The sequence below is a fragment of the Bombus fervidus genome, chromosome 6 (genome assembly GCF_041682495.2).
Source record: "Bombus fervidus isolate BK054 chromosome 6, iyBomFerv1, whole genome shotgun sequence".
Taxonomy (NCBI): domain Eukaryota; kingdom Metazoa; phylum Arthropoda; class Insecta; order Hymenoptera; family Apidae; genus Bombus; species Bombus fervidus.
In genome coordinates, this window is record NC_091522.1 from 1,268,119 (window position 1) to 1,286,806 (window position 18,688).

An 18,688-nucleotide genomic window follows, 5' to 3' on the forward strand; every position below is an offset into this window, starting at 1 on the left:
ATATCGTTATACGTTATAACGTAATAGTATACAACGTTATACGTTATAACGTAATGCTACATAACGTTATACGTTATAACGTAATAGTATACAACGTTATACGTTATAACGTAATGCTACATAACATTATACGTTATAAGGTTATAGTATACAACGTTATATATTATAGCATAATGCTACATAACGTTATACGTTATAACGTAATGCTACATAACGTTATACGTTATAAGGTAGTAGTATACTACGTTATACGTTATAACGTAATGCTACATAACGTTATACGTTATAACGTACTAGTATACAACGTTATACATTATAGCGTAATGCTACATAACGTTATACGTTATAACGTAATAGTATACAACGTTAAACGTTATAACGTAATGCTACATAACGTTATACGTTATAACGTAATAGTATACAACGTTATACATTATAGCGTAATGCTACATAACGTTATACGTTATAACGTAATAGTATACAACGTTATACGTTATAACGTAATGCTACATATCGTTATACGTTATAACGTAATAGTATACAACGTTATACGTTATAGCGTAATGCTAAATAACGTTATACGTTATAAGGTAATAGTATACAACGTATAACGTTATAAGGTAACAATATATAAGGATATACGTTATAACGTAATGCTACATAACGTTATACGTTATAACGTAATAGTATACAACGTTATACGTTATAACGTAATGCTACATAACGTTATACGTTATAACGTAATAGTATACAACGAAATACGTTATAACGTAATGCTACATAACGTTATACGTTATAAGGTAATAGTATATAACGTTATACGTTATAGCGTAATGCTACACAACGTTATACGTTATAAGGTAATAGTATATAACGTTATACGTTATAACCTAATGCTACATAACGTTATACGTTATAAGGTAATAGTATACAACGTTATACGTTATAACGTAGTGCTACATAACGTTATACGTTATAACGTGGTGCTACATAACGTTAGACGTTATAACGTCGTGCTACATTACGTTATACGTTATAACGTAATAGTATACAACGTTATACGTTATAACGTAATGCTACATAACGTAATACGTTATAACGTAATACTATACAACGTTATACGTTATAACGTAATGCTACATAACGATATACGTTATAAGGTAATAGTATATAACGTTATACGTTATAACGTAATGCTACATAACGTTATACGTTATAACGTAATGCTCCATAACGTTATACGTTATAGCGTAATAGTATACGACGTTATACGTTATAGCGTAATGCTACATAACGTTATACGTTATAAGGTAATAGTATACCACGTTATACGTTATAAAGTAATGCTACATAACGTTATACGTTATAACGTGGTGCTACATAACGTTATACGTTATAACGTAATAGTATACAACGTTATACGTTATAACGTAATGCTACATAACGTTATACGTTATAAGGTAATAGTATACCACGTTATACGTTATAACGTAATGCTACATAACGTTATACGTTATAACGTAATAGTATATAACGTTATACGATATCACGTAGTGCAACATAACGTTATACGTTATACCGTGGTGCTACATAACGTTATACGTTATAACGTAATAGTATACAACGTTATACGTTATAACGTAATGCTACATAACGTTATACGTTATAACGTAATAGTATACAACGTTATACGTTATAACGTAATGCTACATAACGATATACGTTATAAGGTAATAGTATATAACGTTATACGTTATAACGTAATGCTACATAACGTTATACGTTATAACGTAATGCTCCATAACGTTATACGTTATAGCGTAATAGTATACGACGTTATATGTTATAGCGTAATGCTACATAACGTTATACGTTATAAGGTAATAGTATACCACGTTATACGTTATAACGTAATGCTACATAACGTTATACGTTATAACGTGGTGCTACATAACGTTATACGTTATAACGTCGTGCAACATTACGTTATACGTTATAACGTAGTGCTACATAACGTTATACGTCATAACGTAATAGTATACAACGTTATACGTTATAACGTAATGCTACATAACGATATACGTTATAAGGTAATAGTATACAACGTATAACGTTATAAGGTAACAATATATAAGGATATACGTTATAACGTAATGCTACATAACGTTATACGTTATAACGTAATAGTATACAACGAAATACGTTATAACGTAATGCTACATAACGTTATACGTTATAAGGTAATAGTATATAACGTTATACGTTATAGCGTAATGCTACATAACGTTATACGATATAAGGTAATAGTATATAACGTTATACGTTATAACGTAATGCTACATAACGTAATACGTTATACGGTAACAGTACATAGCGTTATACGATATAACGTAGTGCTACATAACGTTATACGTTATAACGTAATAGTATACAACGTTATACGTTATAACTTAATGCTACATAACGTTATACGTTATAATGTAATAGTATACAACGTTATACGTTATAACGTAATGCTATCTAACGTTATACGTTATAACGTAATAGTATACAACGTTATACGTTATAACGTAATGCTACATATCGTTATACGTTATAACGTAATAGTATACAACGTTATACGTTATAACGTAATGCTACATAACGTTATACGTTATAACGTAATAGTATACAACGTTATACGTTATAACGTAATGCTACATAACATTATACGTTATAAGGTTATAGTATACAACGTTATATATTATAGCATAATGCTACATAACGTTATACGTTATAACGTAATGCTACATAACGTTATACGTTATAAGGTAGTAGTATACTACGTTATACGTTATAACGTAATGCTACATAACGTTATACGTTATAACGTACTAGTATACAACGTTATACATTATAGCGTAATGCTACATAACGTTATACGTTATAACGTAATAGTATACAACGTTAAACGTTATAACGTAATGCTACATAACGTTATACGTTATAACGTAATAGTATACAACGTTATACATTATAGCGTAATGCTACATAACGTTATACGTTATAACGTAATAGTATACAACGTTATACGTTATAACGTAATGCTACATATCGTTATACGTTATAACGTAATAGTATACAACGTTATACGTTATAGCGTAATGCTAAATAACGTTATACGTTATAAGGTAATAGTATACAACGTATAACGTTATAAGGTAACAATATATAAGGATATACGTTATAACGTAATGCTACATAACGTTATACGTTATAACGTAATAGTATACAACGTTATACGTTATAACGTAATGCTACATAACGTTATACGTTATAACGTAATAGTATACAACGAAATACGTTATAACGTAATGCTACATAACGTTATACGTTATAAGGTAATAGTATATAACGTTATACGTTATAGCGTAATGCTACACAACGTTATACGTTATAAGGTAATAGTATATAACGTTATACGTTATAACCTAATGCTACATAACGTTATACGTTATAAGGTAATAGTATACAACGTTATACGTTATAACGTAGTGCTACATAACGTTATACGTTATAACGTGGTGCTACATAACGTTAGACGTTATAACGTCGTGCTACATTACGTTATACGTTATAACGTAACAGTATACAACGTTATACGTTATAACGTAATGCTACATAACGTAATACGTTATAACGTAATACTATACAACGTTATACGTTATAACGTAATGCTACATAACGATATACGTTATAAGGTAATAGTATATAACGTTATACGTTATAACGTAATGCTACATAACGTTATACGTTATAACGTAATGCTCCATAACGTTATACGTTATAGCGTAATAGTATACGACGTTATACGTTATAGCGTAATGCTACATAACGTTATACGTTATAAGGTAATAGTATACCACGTTATACGTTATAAAGTAATGCTACATAACGTTATACGTTATAACGTGGTGCTACATAACGTTATACGTTATAACGTAATAGTATACAACGTTATACGTTATAACGTAATGCTACATAACGTTATACGTTATAAGGTAATAGTATACCACGTTATACGTTATAACGTAATGCTACATAACGTTATACGTTATAACGTAATAGTATATAACGTTATACGATATAACGTAGTGCAACATAACGTTATACGTTATACCGTGGTGCTACATAACGTTATACGTTATAACGTAATAGTATACAACGTTATACGTTATAACGTAATGCTACATAACGTTATACGTTATAACGTAATAGTATACAACGTTATACGTTATAACGTAATGCTACATAACGATATACGTTATAAGGTAATAGTATATAACGTTATACGTTATAACGTAATGCTACATAACGTTATACGTTATAACGTAATGCTCCATAACGTTATACGTTATAGCGTAATAGTATACGACGTTATATGTTATAGCGTAATGCTACATAACGTTATACGTTATAAGGTAATAGTATACCACGTTATACGTTATAACGTAATGCTACATAACGTTATACGTTATAACGTGGTGCTACATAACGTTATACGTTATAACGTCGTGCAACATTACGTTATACGTTATAACGTAGTGCTACATAACGTTATACGTCATAACGTAATAGTATACAACGTTATACGTTATAACGTAATGCTACATAACGATATACGTTATAAGGTAATAGTATATAACGTTATACGTTATAACGTAATGCTACATAACGTTATACATTATAACGTAATGCTCCATAACGTTATACGTTATAGCGTAATAGTATACGACGTTATATGTTATAGCGTAATGCTACATAACGTTATACGCTATAGCGTAATGCTACATAACGTTATACGTTATAAGGTAATAGTATATAACGGTATACGTTATAACGTAATGCTACATAACGTTATACGTTATAAGGTACTAGTATACAACGTTATACGTTATAACATAGTGCTACATAACGTTATACGTTATAACGTAATAGTATACAACGTTATACGTTCTAACGTAATGCTACATAACGTTATACGCTATAAGGTAATAGTATATAACGTATAACGCTATAAGGTAACAATATATAACGAAATACGTTATAACGTAATGCTACATAACGTTATACGTTATAAGGTAAGCGTATATAACGTTATACGTTATGGCGTAATGCTACATAACATTATACGTTATAAGGTAATAGTATATAACGTTACACGTTATAACGTAGTGCTACATAACGTTATACGTTATAACGTAATAGTATAAAACGTTATAGGTTATAACGTAGTGCTACATATCGTCATACGTTATAAGGTAATAGTATATAACGTATAACGTTATATGGTAACAATATATAACGATATACGTTATAACGTAATGCTACATAACGTTATACGTTATAAGGTAACAGTATATAACGTTATACGTTAGAACGTAATGCTACATAACGTTATACGATATAAGGTAATAGTATATAACGATATACGCTATACCGTAGTGCTACATAACGTTATACGTTATAAGGTAAGAGTATATAACGTTATACGTTATTACGTAATGCTACATAACGTTGTACGTTATAAGGTAATAGTATATAACGTTATACGTTATAACGTAGTGCTACATAACGTTATACGTTATAACGTAATAGTATAGAACGTTATACGTTATAACGTAATGCTACATAACGTTATACGTTATAACGTAATAGTATACAACGTTATACGTTATAACGTAATGCTACATAACGTTATACGTTATAACGTAATAGTATACAACGTTATACGTTATAACGTAACGCTACATAACGTTATACGTTATAAGGTAATAGTATACCACGTTATACGTTATAACGTAATGCTACATAACGTTATACGTTATAACGTAATAGTATACAACGTTATACGTTATAACGTAATGCTACATAACGTTATACGTTATAACGTAATAGTATACAACGTTATACGTTATAACCTAATGCTACATAACGTTATACGTTATAAGGTAATAGTATACAACGTATAACGTTATAAGGTAACAATATATAAGGATATACGTTATAACGTAATGCTACATAACGTTATACGTTATAACGTAATAGTATACAACGAAATACGTTATAACGTAATGCTACATAACGTTATACGTTATAAGGTAATAGTATATAACGTTATACGTTATAGCGTAATGCTACATAACGTTATACGATATAAGGTAATAGTATATAACGTTATACGTTATAACGTAATGCTACATAACGTAATACGTTATACGGTAACAGTACATAGCGTTATACGATATAACGTAGTGCTACATAACGTTATACGTTATAACGTAATGCTACATAACGTTATACGTTATAACGTAATGCTCCATAACGTTATACGTTATAGCGTAATAGTATACGACGTTATATGTTATAGCGTAATGCTACATAACGTTATACGTTATAAGGTAATAGTATACCACGTTATACGTTATAACGTAATGCTACATAACGTTATACGTTATAACGTGGTGCTACATAACGTTATACGTTATAACGTCGTGCAACATTACGTTATACGTTATAACGTAGTGCTACATAACGTTATACGTCATAACGTAATAGTATACAACGTTATACGTTATAACGTAATGCTACATAACGATATACGTTATAAGGTAATAGTATATAACGTTATACGTTATAACGTAATGCTACATAACGTTATACATTATAACGTAATGCTCCATAACGTTATACGTTATAGCGTAATAGTATACGACGTTATATGTTATAGCGTAATGCTACATAACGTTATACGCTATAGCGTAATGCTACATAACGTTATACGTTATAAGGTAATAGTATATAACGGTATACGTTATAACGTAATGCTACATAACGTTATACGTTATAAGGTACTAGTATACAACGTTATACGTTATAACATAGTGCTACATAACGTTATACGTTATAACGTAATAGTATACAACGTTATACGTTCTAACGTAATGCTACATAACGTTATACGCTATAAGGTAATAGTATATAACGTATAACGCTATAAGGTAACAATATATAACGAAATACGTTATAACGTAATGCTACATAACGTTATACGTTATAAGGTAAGCGTATATAACGTTATACGTTATGGCGTAATGCTACATAACATTATACGTTATAAGGTAATAGTATATAACGTTACACGTTATAACGTAGTGCTACATAACGTTATACGTTATAACGTAATAGTATAAAACGTTATAGGTTATAACGTAGTGCTACATATCGTCATACGTTATAAGGTAATAGTATATAACGTATAACGTTATATGGTAACAATATATAACGATATACGTTATAACGTAATGCTACATAACGTTATACGTTATAAGGTAACAGTATATAACGTTATACGTTAGAACGTAATGCTACATAACGTTATACGATATAAGGTAATAGTATATAACGATATACGCTATACCGTAGTGCTACATAACGTTATACGTTATAAGGTAAGAGTATATAACGTTATACGTTATTACGTAATGCTACATAACGTTGTACGTTATAAGGTAATAGTATATAACGTTATACGTTATAACGTAGTGCTACATAACGTTATACGTTATAACGTAATAGTATAGAACGTTATACGTTATAACGTAATGCTACATAACGTTATACGTTATAACGTAATAGTATACAACGTTATACGTTATAACGTAATGCTACATAACGTTATACGTTATAACGTAATAGTATACAACGTTATACGTTATAACGTAACGCTACATAACGTTATACGTTATAAGGTAATAGTATACCACGTTATACGTTATAACGTAATGCTACATAACGTTATACGTTATAACGTAATAGTATACAACGTTATACGTTATAACGTAATGCTACATAACGTTATACGTTATAACGTAATAGTATACAACGTTATACGTTATAACCTAATGCTACATAACGTTATACGTTATAAGGTAATAGTATACAACGTATAACGTTATAAGGTAACAATATATAAGGATATACGTTATAACGTAATGCTACATAACGTTATACGTTATAACGTAATAGTATACAACGAAATACGTTATAACGTAATGCTACATAACGTTATACGTTATAAGGTAATAGTATATAACGTTATACGTTATAGCGTAATGCTACATAACGTTATACGATATAAGGTAATAGTATATAACGTTATACGTTATAACGTAATGCTACATAACGTAATACGTTATACGGTAACAGTACATAGCGTTATACGATATAACGTAGTGCTACATAACGTTATACGTTATAACGTAATAGTATACAACGTTATACGTTATAACTTAATGCTACATAACGTTATACGTTATAATGTAATAGTATACAACGTTATACGTTATAACGTAATGCTATCTAACGTTATACGTTATAACGTAATAGTATACAACGTTATACGTTATAACGTAATGCTACATATCGTTATACGTTATAACGTAATAGTATACAACGTTATACGTTATAACGTAATGCTACATAACGTTATACGTTATAACGTAATAGTATACAACGTTATACGTTATAACGTAATGCTACATAACATTATACGTTATAAGGTTATAGTATACAACGTTATATATTATAGCATAATGCTACATAACGTTATACGTTATAACGTAATGCTACATAACGTTATACGTTATAAGGTAGTAGTATACTACGTTATACGTTATAACGTAATGCTACATAACGTTATACGTTATAACGTACTAGTATACAACGTTATACATTATAGCGTAATGCTACATAACGTTATACGTTATAACGTAATAGTATACAACGTTATACGTTCTAACGTAATGCTACATAACGTTATACGCTATAAGGTAATAGTATATAACGTATAACGCTATAAGGTAACAATATATAACGAAATACGTTATAACGTAATGCTACATAACGTTATACGTTATAGCGTAATTGTATACGACGTTATATGTTATAGCGTAATGCTACATAACGTTATACGTTATAAGGTAATAGTATACCACGTTATACGTTATAACGTAATGCTACAAAACGTTATACGTTATAACGTGGTGCTACATAACGTTATACGTTATAACGTCGTGCAACATTACGTTATACGTTATAACGTAGTGCTACATAACGTTATACGTCATAACGTAATAGTATACAACGTTATACGTTATAACGTAATGCTACATAACGATATACGTTATAAGGTAATAGTATATAACGTTATACGTTATAACGTAATGCTACATAACGTTATACATTATAACGTAATGCTCCATAACGTTATACGTTATAGCGTAATAGTATACGACGTTATATGTTATAGCGTAATGCTACATAACGTTATACGCTATAGCGTAATGCTACATAACGTTATACGTTATAAGGTAATAGTATATAACGGTATACGTTATAACGTAATGCTACATAACGTTATACGTTATAAGGTACTAGTATACAACGTTATACGTTATAACATAGTGCTACATAACGTTATACGTTATAACGTAATAGTATACAACGTTATACGTTCTAACGTAATGCTACATAACGTTATACGCTATAAGGTAATAGTATATAACGTATAACGCTATAAGGTAACAATATATAACGAAATACGTTATAACGTAATGCTACATAACGTTATACGTTATAAGGTAAGCGTATATAACGTTATACGTTATGGCGTAATGCTACATAACATTATACGTTATAAGGTAATAGTATATAACGTTACACGTTATAACGTAGTGCTACATAACGTTATACGTTATAACGTAATAGTATAAAACGTTATAGGTTATAACGTAGTGCTACATATCGTCATACGTTATAAGGTAATAGTATATAACGTATAACGTTATATGGTAACAATATATAACGATATACGTTATAACGTAATGCTACATAACGTTATACGTTATAAGGTAACAGTATATAACGTTATACGTTAGAACGTAATGCTACATAACGTTATACGGTATAAGGTAATAGTATATAACGATATACGCTATACCGTAGTGCTACATAACGTTATACGTTATAAGGTAAGAGTATATAACGTTATACGTTATTACGTAATGCTACATAACGTTGTACGTTATAAGGTAATAGTATATAACGTTATACGTTATAACGTAGTGCTACATAACGTTATACGTTATAACGTAATAGTATAGAACGTTATACGTTATAACGTAATGCTACATAACGTTATACGTTATAACGTAATAGTATACAACGTTATACGTTATAACGTAATGCTACATAACGTTATACGTTATAACGTAATAGTATACAACGTTATACGTTATAACGTAACGCTACATAACGTTATACGTTATAAGGTAATAGTATACCACGTTATACGTTATAACGTAATGCTACATAACGTTATACGTTATAACGTAATAGTATACAACGTTATACGTTATAACGTAATGCTACATAACGTTATACGTTATAACGTAATAGTATACAACGTTATACGTTATAACCTAATGCTACATAACGTTATACGTTATAAGGTAATAGTATACAACGTATAACGTTATAAGGTAACAATATATAAGGATATACGTTATAACGTAATGCTACATAACGTTATACGTTATAACGTAATAGTATACAACGAAATACGTTATAACGTAATGCTACATAACGTTATACGTTATAAGGTAATAGTATATAACGTTATACGTTATAGCGTAATGCTACATAACGTTATACGATATAAGGTAATAGTATATAACGTTATACGTTATAACGTAATGCTACATAACGTAATACGTTATACGGTAACAGTACATAGCGTTATACGATATAACGTAGTGCTACATAACGTTATACGTTATAACGTAATAGTATACAACGTTATACGTTATAACTTAATGCTACATAACGTTATACGTTATAATGTAATAGTATACAACGTTATACGTTATAACGTAATGCTATCTAACGTTATACGTTATAACGTAATAGTATACAACGTTATACGTTATAACGTAATGCTACATATCGTTATACGTTATAACGTAATAGTATACAACGTTATACGTTATAACGTAATGCTACATAACGTTATACGTTATAACGTAATAGTATACAACGTTATACGTTATAACGTAATGCTACATAACATTATACGTTATAAGGTTATAGTATACAACGTTATATATTATAGCATAATGCTACATAACGTTATACGTTATAACGTAATGCTACATAACGTTATACGTTATAAGGTAGTAGTATACTACGTTATACGTTATAACGTAATGCTACATAACGTTATACGTTATAACGTACTAGTATACAACGTTATACATTATAGCGTAATGCTACATAACGTTATACGTTATAACGTAATAGTATACAACGTTAAACGTTATAACGTAATGCTACATAACGTTATACGTTATAACGTAATAGTATACAACGTTATACATTATAGCGTAATGCTACATAACGTTATACGTTATAACGTAATAGTATACAACGTTATACGTTATAACGTAATGCTACATATCGTTATACGTTATAACGTAATAGTATACAACGTTATACGTTATAGTGTAATGCTAAATAACGTTATACGTTATAAGGTAATAGTATACAACGTATAACGTTATAAGGTAACAATATATAAGGATATACGTTATAACGTAATGCTACATAACGTTATACGTTATAACGTAATAGTATACAACGTTATACGTTATCACGTAATGCTACATAACGTTATACGTTATAACGTAATAGTATACAACGAAATACGTTATAACGTAATGCTACATAACGTTATACGTTATAAGGTAATAGTATATAACGTTATACGTTATAGCGTAATGCTACACAACGTTATACGTTATAAGGTAATAGTATATAACGTTATACGTTATAACGTAATGCTACATAACGTAATACGTTATAAGGTAACAGTACAGAGCGTTATACGATATAACGTAGTGCTACATAACGTTATACGTTATAACGTGGTGCTACATAACGTTAGACGTTATAACGTCGTGCTACATTACGTTATACGTTATAACGTAATAGTATACAACGTTATACGTTATAACGTAATGCTACATAACGTAATACGTTATAACGTAATACTATACAACGTTATACGTTATAACGTAATGCTATCTAACGTTATACGTTATAACGTAATAGTATACAACGTTATACGTTATAACGTAATGCTACATATCGTTATACGTTATAACGTAATAGTATACAACGTTATACGTTATAACGTACTAGTATACAACGTTATACGTTATCACGTCGTGCTACATAACGTTACACGTTATAACGTAACAATATATAAGGATATACGTTATAACGTAATGCTACATAACGTTATACGTTATAACGTAATAGTATACAACGAAATACGTTATAACGTAATGCTACATAACGTTATACGTTATAAGGTAATAGTATATAACGTTATACGTTATAGCGTAATGCTACATAACGTTATACGATATAAGGTAATAGTATATAACGTTATACGTTATAACGTAATGCTACATAACGTAATACGTTATACGGTAACAGTACATAGCGTTATACGATATAACGTAGTGCTACATAACGTTATACGTTATAACGTAATAGTATACAACGTTATACGTTATAACTTAATGCTACATAACGTTATACGTTATAATGTAATAGTATACAACGTTATACGTTATAACGTAATGCTATCTAACGTTATACGTTATAACGTAATAGTATACAACGTTATACGTTATAACGTAATGCTACATATCGTTATACGTTATAACGTAATAGTATACAACGTTATACGTTATAACGTAATGCTACATAACGTTATACGTTATAACGTAATAGTATACAACGTTATACGTTATAACGTAATGCTACATAACATTATACGTTATAAGGTTATAGTATACAACGTTATATATTATAGCATAATGCTACATAACGTTATACGTTATAACGTAATGCTACATAACGTTATACGTTATAAGGTAGTAGTATACTACGTTATACGTTATAACGTAATGCTACATAACGTTATACGTTATAACGTACTAGTATACAACGTTATACATTATAGCGTAATGCTACATAACGTTATACGTTATAACGTAATAGTATACAACGTTAAACGTTATAACGTAATGCTACATAACGTTATACGTTATAACGTAATAGTATACAACGTTATACATTATAGCGTAATGCTACATAACGTTATACGTTATAACGTAATAGTATACAACGTTATACGTTATAACGTAATGCTACATATCGTTATACGTTATAACGTAATAGTATACAACGTTATACGTTATCGTGTAATGCTAAATAACGTTATACGTTATAAGGTAATAGTATACAACGTATAACGTTATAAGGTAACAATATATAAGGATATACGTTATAACGTAATGCTACATAACGTTATACGTTATAACGTAATAGTATACAACGTTATACGTTATCACGTAATGCTACATAACGTTATACGTTATAACGTAATAGTATACAACGAAATACGTTATAACGTAATGCTACATAACGTTATACGTTATAAGGTAATAGTATATAACGTTATACGTTATAGCGTAATGCTACACAACGTTATACGTTATAAGGTAATAGTATATAACGTTATACGTTATAACGTAATGCTACATAACGTAATACGTTATAAGGTAACAGTACAGAGCGTTATACGATATAACGTAGTGCTACATAACGTTATACGTTATAACGTGGTGCTACATAACGTTAGACGTTATAACGTCGTGCTACATTACGTTATACGTTATAACGTAATAGTATACAACGTTATACGTTATAACGTAATGCTACATAACGTAATACGTTATAACGTAATACTATACAACGTTATACGTTATAACGTAATGCTATCTAACGTTATACGTTATAACGTAATAGTATACAACGTTATACGTTATAACGTAATGCTACATATCGTTATACGTTATAACGTAATAGTATACAACGTTATACGTTATAACGTACTAGTATACAACGTTATACGTTATCACGTCGTGCTACATAACGTTACACGTTATAACGTAATAGTATACAACGTTATACGTTATAACGTAATGCTACATAACGTTATACGTTATAACGTAATAGTATACAACGAAATACGTTATAACGTAATGCTACATAACGTTATACGTTATAAGGTAATAGTATATAACGTTATACGTTATAGCGTAATGCTACATAACGTTATACGATATAAGGTAATAGTATATAACGTTATACGTTATAACGTAATGCTACATAACGTAATACGTTATACGGTAACAGTACATAGCGTTATACGATATAACGTAGTGCTACATAACGTTATACGTTATAACGTAATAGTATACAACGTTATACGTTATAACTTAATGCTACATAACGTTATACGTTATAATGTAATAGTATACAACGTTATACGTTATAACGTAATGCTATCTAACGTTATACGTTATAACGTAATAGTATACAACGTTATACGTTATAACGTAATGCTACATATCGTTATACGTTATAACGTAATAGTATACAACGTTATACGTTATAACGTAATGCTACATAACGTTATACGTTATAACGTAATAGTATACAACGTTATACGTTATAACGTAATGCTACATAACATTATACGTTATAAGGTTATAGTATACAACGTTATATATTATAGCATAATGCTACATAACGTTATACGTTATAACGTAATAGTATACAACGTTATACGTTATAGCGTAATGCTAAATAACGTTATACGTTATAAGGTAATAGTATATAACGTTATACGTTATAACGTAATGCTACATAACGTAATACGTTATAAGGTAACAGTACATAGCGTTATACGATATAACGTAGTGCTACATAACGTTATACGTTATAACGTTGTGCTACATAACGTTATACGTTATAACGTCGTGCTACATTACGTTATACGTTATATCGTAATAGTATACAACGTTATACGTTATAACGTAATGCTACATAACGTTATACGTTATAACGTAATAGTATACAACGTTGTACGTTATAACGTAATGCTATCTAACGTTATACGTTATAACGTAATAGTATACAACGTTATACGTTATAACGTAATGCTACATATCGTTATACGTTATAACGTAATAGTATACAACGTTATACGTTATAACGTACTAGTATACAACGTTATACGTTATAACGTCGTGCTACATAACGTTATACGTTATAACGTAATAGTATACAACGTTATACGTTATAACGTAATAGTATACAACGAAATACGTTATAACGTAATAGTATACAACAAAATACGTTATAACGTAATGCTTCATAACGTTATACGTTATAAGGTAAGAGTATATAACGTTATACGTTATAGCGTAATGCTACATAACGTTATACGTTATAAGGTAATATTATATAACGTTATACGTTATAACGTAATGCTACATAACGTTATACGTTATAACGTAATAGTATACAACGTTATACGTTATAACCTAATGCTACATAACGTTATACGTTATAAGGTAATAGTATACAACGTTATACGTTATAACGTATTGCTACATAACGTTATACGTTATAACGTAATAGTATACAACGTTATACGTTATAACGTAATGCTACATAACGATATACGTTATAAGGTAATAGTATACAACGTTATACGTTATAACGTAATGCTACATAACGTTATACGTTATAACGTAATGCTCCATAACGTTATACGTTATAGCGTAATAGTATACGACGTTATATGTTATAGCGTAATGCTACATAACGTTATACGTTATAAGGTAATAGTATACCACGTTATACGTTATAAAGTAATGCTACATAACGTTATACGTTATAACGTGGTGCTACATAACGTTATACGTTATAACGTAATAGTATACAACGTTATACGTTATAACGTAATGCTACATAACGTTATACGTTATAAGGTAATAGTATACCACGTTATACGTTATAACGTAATGCTACATAACGTTATACGTTATAACGTAATAGTATATAACGTTATACGATATAACGTAGTGCAACATAACGTTATACGTTATAACGTGGTGCTACATAACGTTATACGTTATAACGTAATAGTATACAACGTTATACGTTATAACGTAATGCTACATAACGTTATACGTTATAACGTAATAGTATACAACGTTATACGTTATAACGTAATGCTACATAACGATATACGTTATAACGTAATGCTACATAACGTTATACGTTATAACGTGGTGCTACATAACGTTATACGTTATAACGTCGTGCAACATTACGTTATACGTTATAACGTAGTGCTACATAACGTTATACGTCATAACGTAATAGTATACAACGTTATACGTTATAACGTAATGCTACATAACGATATACGTTATAAGGTAATAGTATATAACGTTATACGTTATAACGTAATGCTACATAACGTTATACATTATAACGTAATGCTCCATAACGTTATACGTTATAGCGTAATAGTATACGACGTTATATGTTATAGCGTAATGCTACATAACGTTATACGCTATAGCGTAATGCTACATAACGTTATACGTTATAAGGTAATAGTATATAACGGTATACGTTATAACGTAATGCTACATAACGTTATACGTTATAAGGTACTAGTATACAACGTTATACGTTATAACATAGTGCTACATAACGTTATACGTTATAACGTAATAGTATACAACGTTATACGTTCTAACGTAATGCTACATAACGTTATACGTTATAACGTAATAGTATAAAACGTTATAGGTTATAACGTAGTGCTACATATCGTCATACGTTATAAGGTAATAGTATATAACGTATAACGTTATATGGTAACAATATATAACGATATACGTTATAACGTAATGCTACATAACGTTATACGTTATAAGGTAACAGTATATAACGTTATACGTTAGAACGTAATGCTACATAACGTTATACGATATAAGGTAATAGTATATAACGATATACGCTATACCGTAGTGCTACATAACGTTATACGTTATAAGGTAAGAGTATATAACGTTATACGTTATTACGTAATGCTACATAACGTTGTACGTTATAAGGTAATAGTATATAACGTTATACGTTATAACGTAGTGCTACATAACGTTATACGTTATAACGTAATAGTATAGAACGTTATACGTTATAACGTAATGCTACATAACGTTATACGTTATAACGTAATAGTATACAACGTTATACGTTATAACGTAATGCTACATAACGTTATACGTTATAACGTAATAGTATACAACGTTATACGTTATAACGTAACGCTACATAACGTTATACGTTATAAGGTAATAGTATACCACGTTATACGTTATAACGTAATGCTACATAACGTTATACGTTATAACGTAATAGTATACAACGTTATACGTTATAACGTAATGCTACATAACGTTATACGTTATAACGTAATAGTATACAACGTTATACGTTATAACGTAATGCTACATAACTTTATACGTTATAACGTAATAGTATACAACGAAATACGTTATAACGTAATGCTACATAACGTTATACGTTATAAGGTAATAGTATATAACGTTATACGTTATAGCGTAATGCTGCATAACGTTATACGTTATAAGGTAATAGTATATAACGTTATACGTTATAACGTAATGCTACATAACGTAATACGTTATAAGGTAATAGTATATAACGTTATACGTTATAACGTAATGCTACATAACGTTATACGTTATAACGTAATGCTCCATAACGTTATACGTTATAGCGTAATAGTATACGACGTTATATGTTATAGCGTAATGCTACATAACGTTATACGCTATAGCGTAATGCTACATAACGTTATACGTTATAAGGTAATAGTATATAACGGTATACGTTATAACGTAATGCTACATAACGTTATACGTTATAAGGTACTAGTATACAACGTTATACGTTATAACGTAATGCTACATAACGTTATACGTTATAACGTAATAGTATACAACGTTGTACGTTATAACGTAGTGCTACATAACGTTATACGTTATAACGTAATAGTATACAACGTTATACGTTCTAACGTAATGCTACATAACGTTATACGCTATAAGGTAATAGTATATAACGTATAACGCTATAAGGTAACAATATAAAACGAAATACGTTATAACGTAATGCTACATAACGTTATAAGTCATAAGGTAAGCGTATATAACGTTATACGTTATGGCGTAATGCTACATAACATTATACGTTATAAGGTAATAGTATATAACGTTACACGTTATAACGTAGTGCTACATAACGTTATACGTTATAACGTAATAGTATAAAACGTTATAGGTTATAACGTAGTGCTACATAACGTCATACGTTATAAGGTAATAGTATATAACGTATAACGTTATATGGTAACAATATATAACGATATACGTTATAACGTAATGCTACATAACGTTATACGTTATAAGGTAACAGTATATAACGTTATACGTTAGAACGTAATGCTACATAACGTTATACGATATAAGGTAATAGTATATAACGCTATACGCTATAACGTAGTGCTACATAACGTTATACGTTATAAGGTAAGAGTATATAACGTTATACGTTATTACGTAATGCT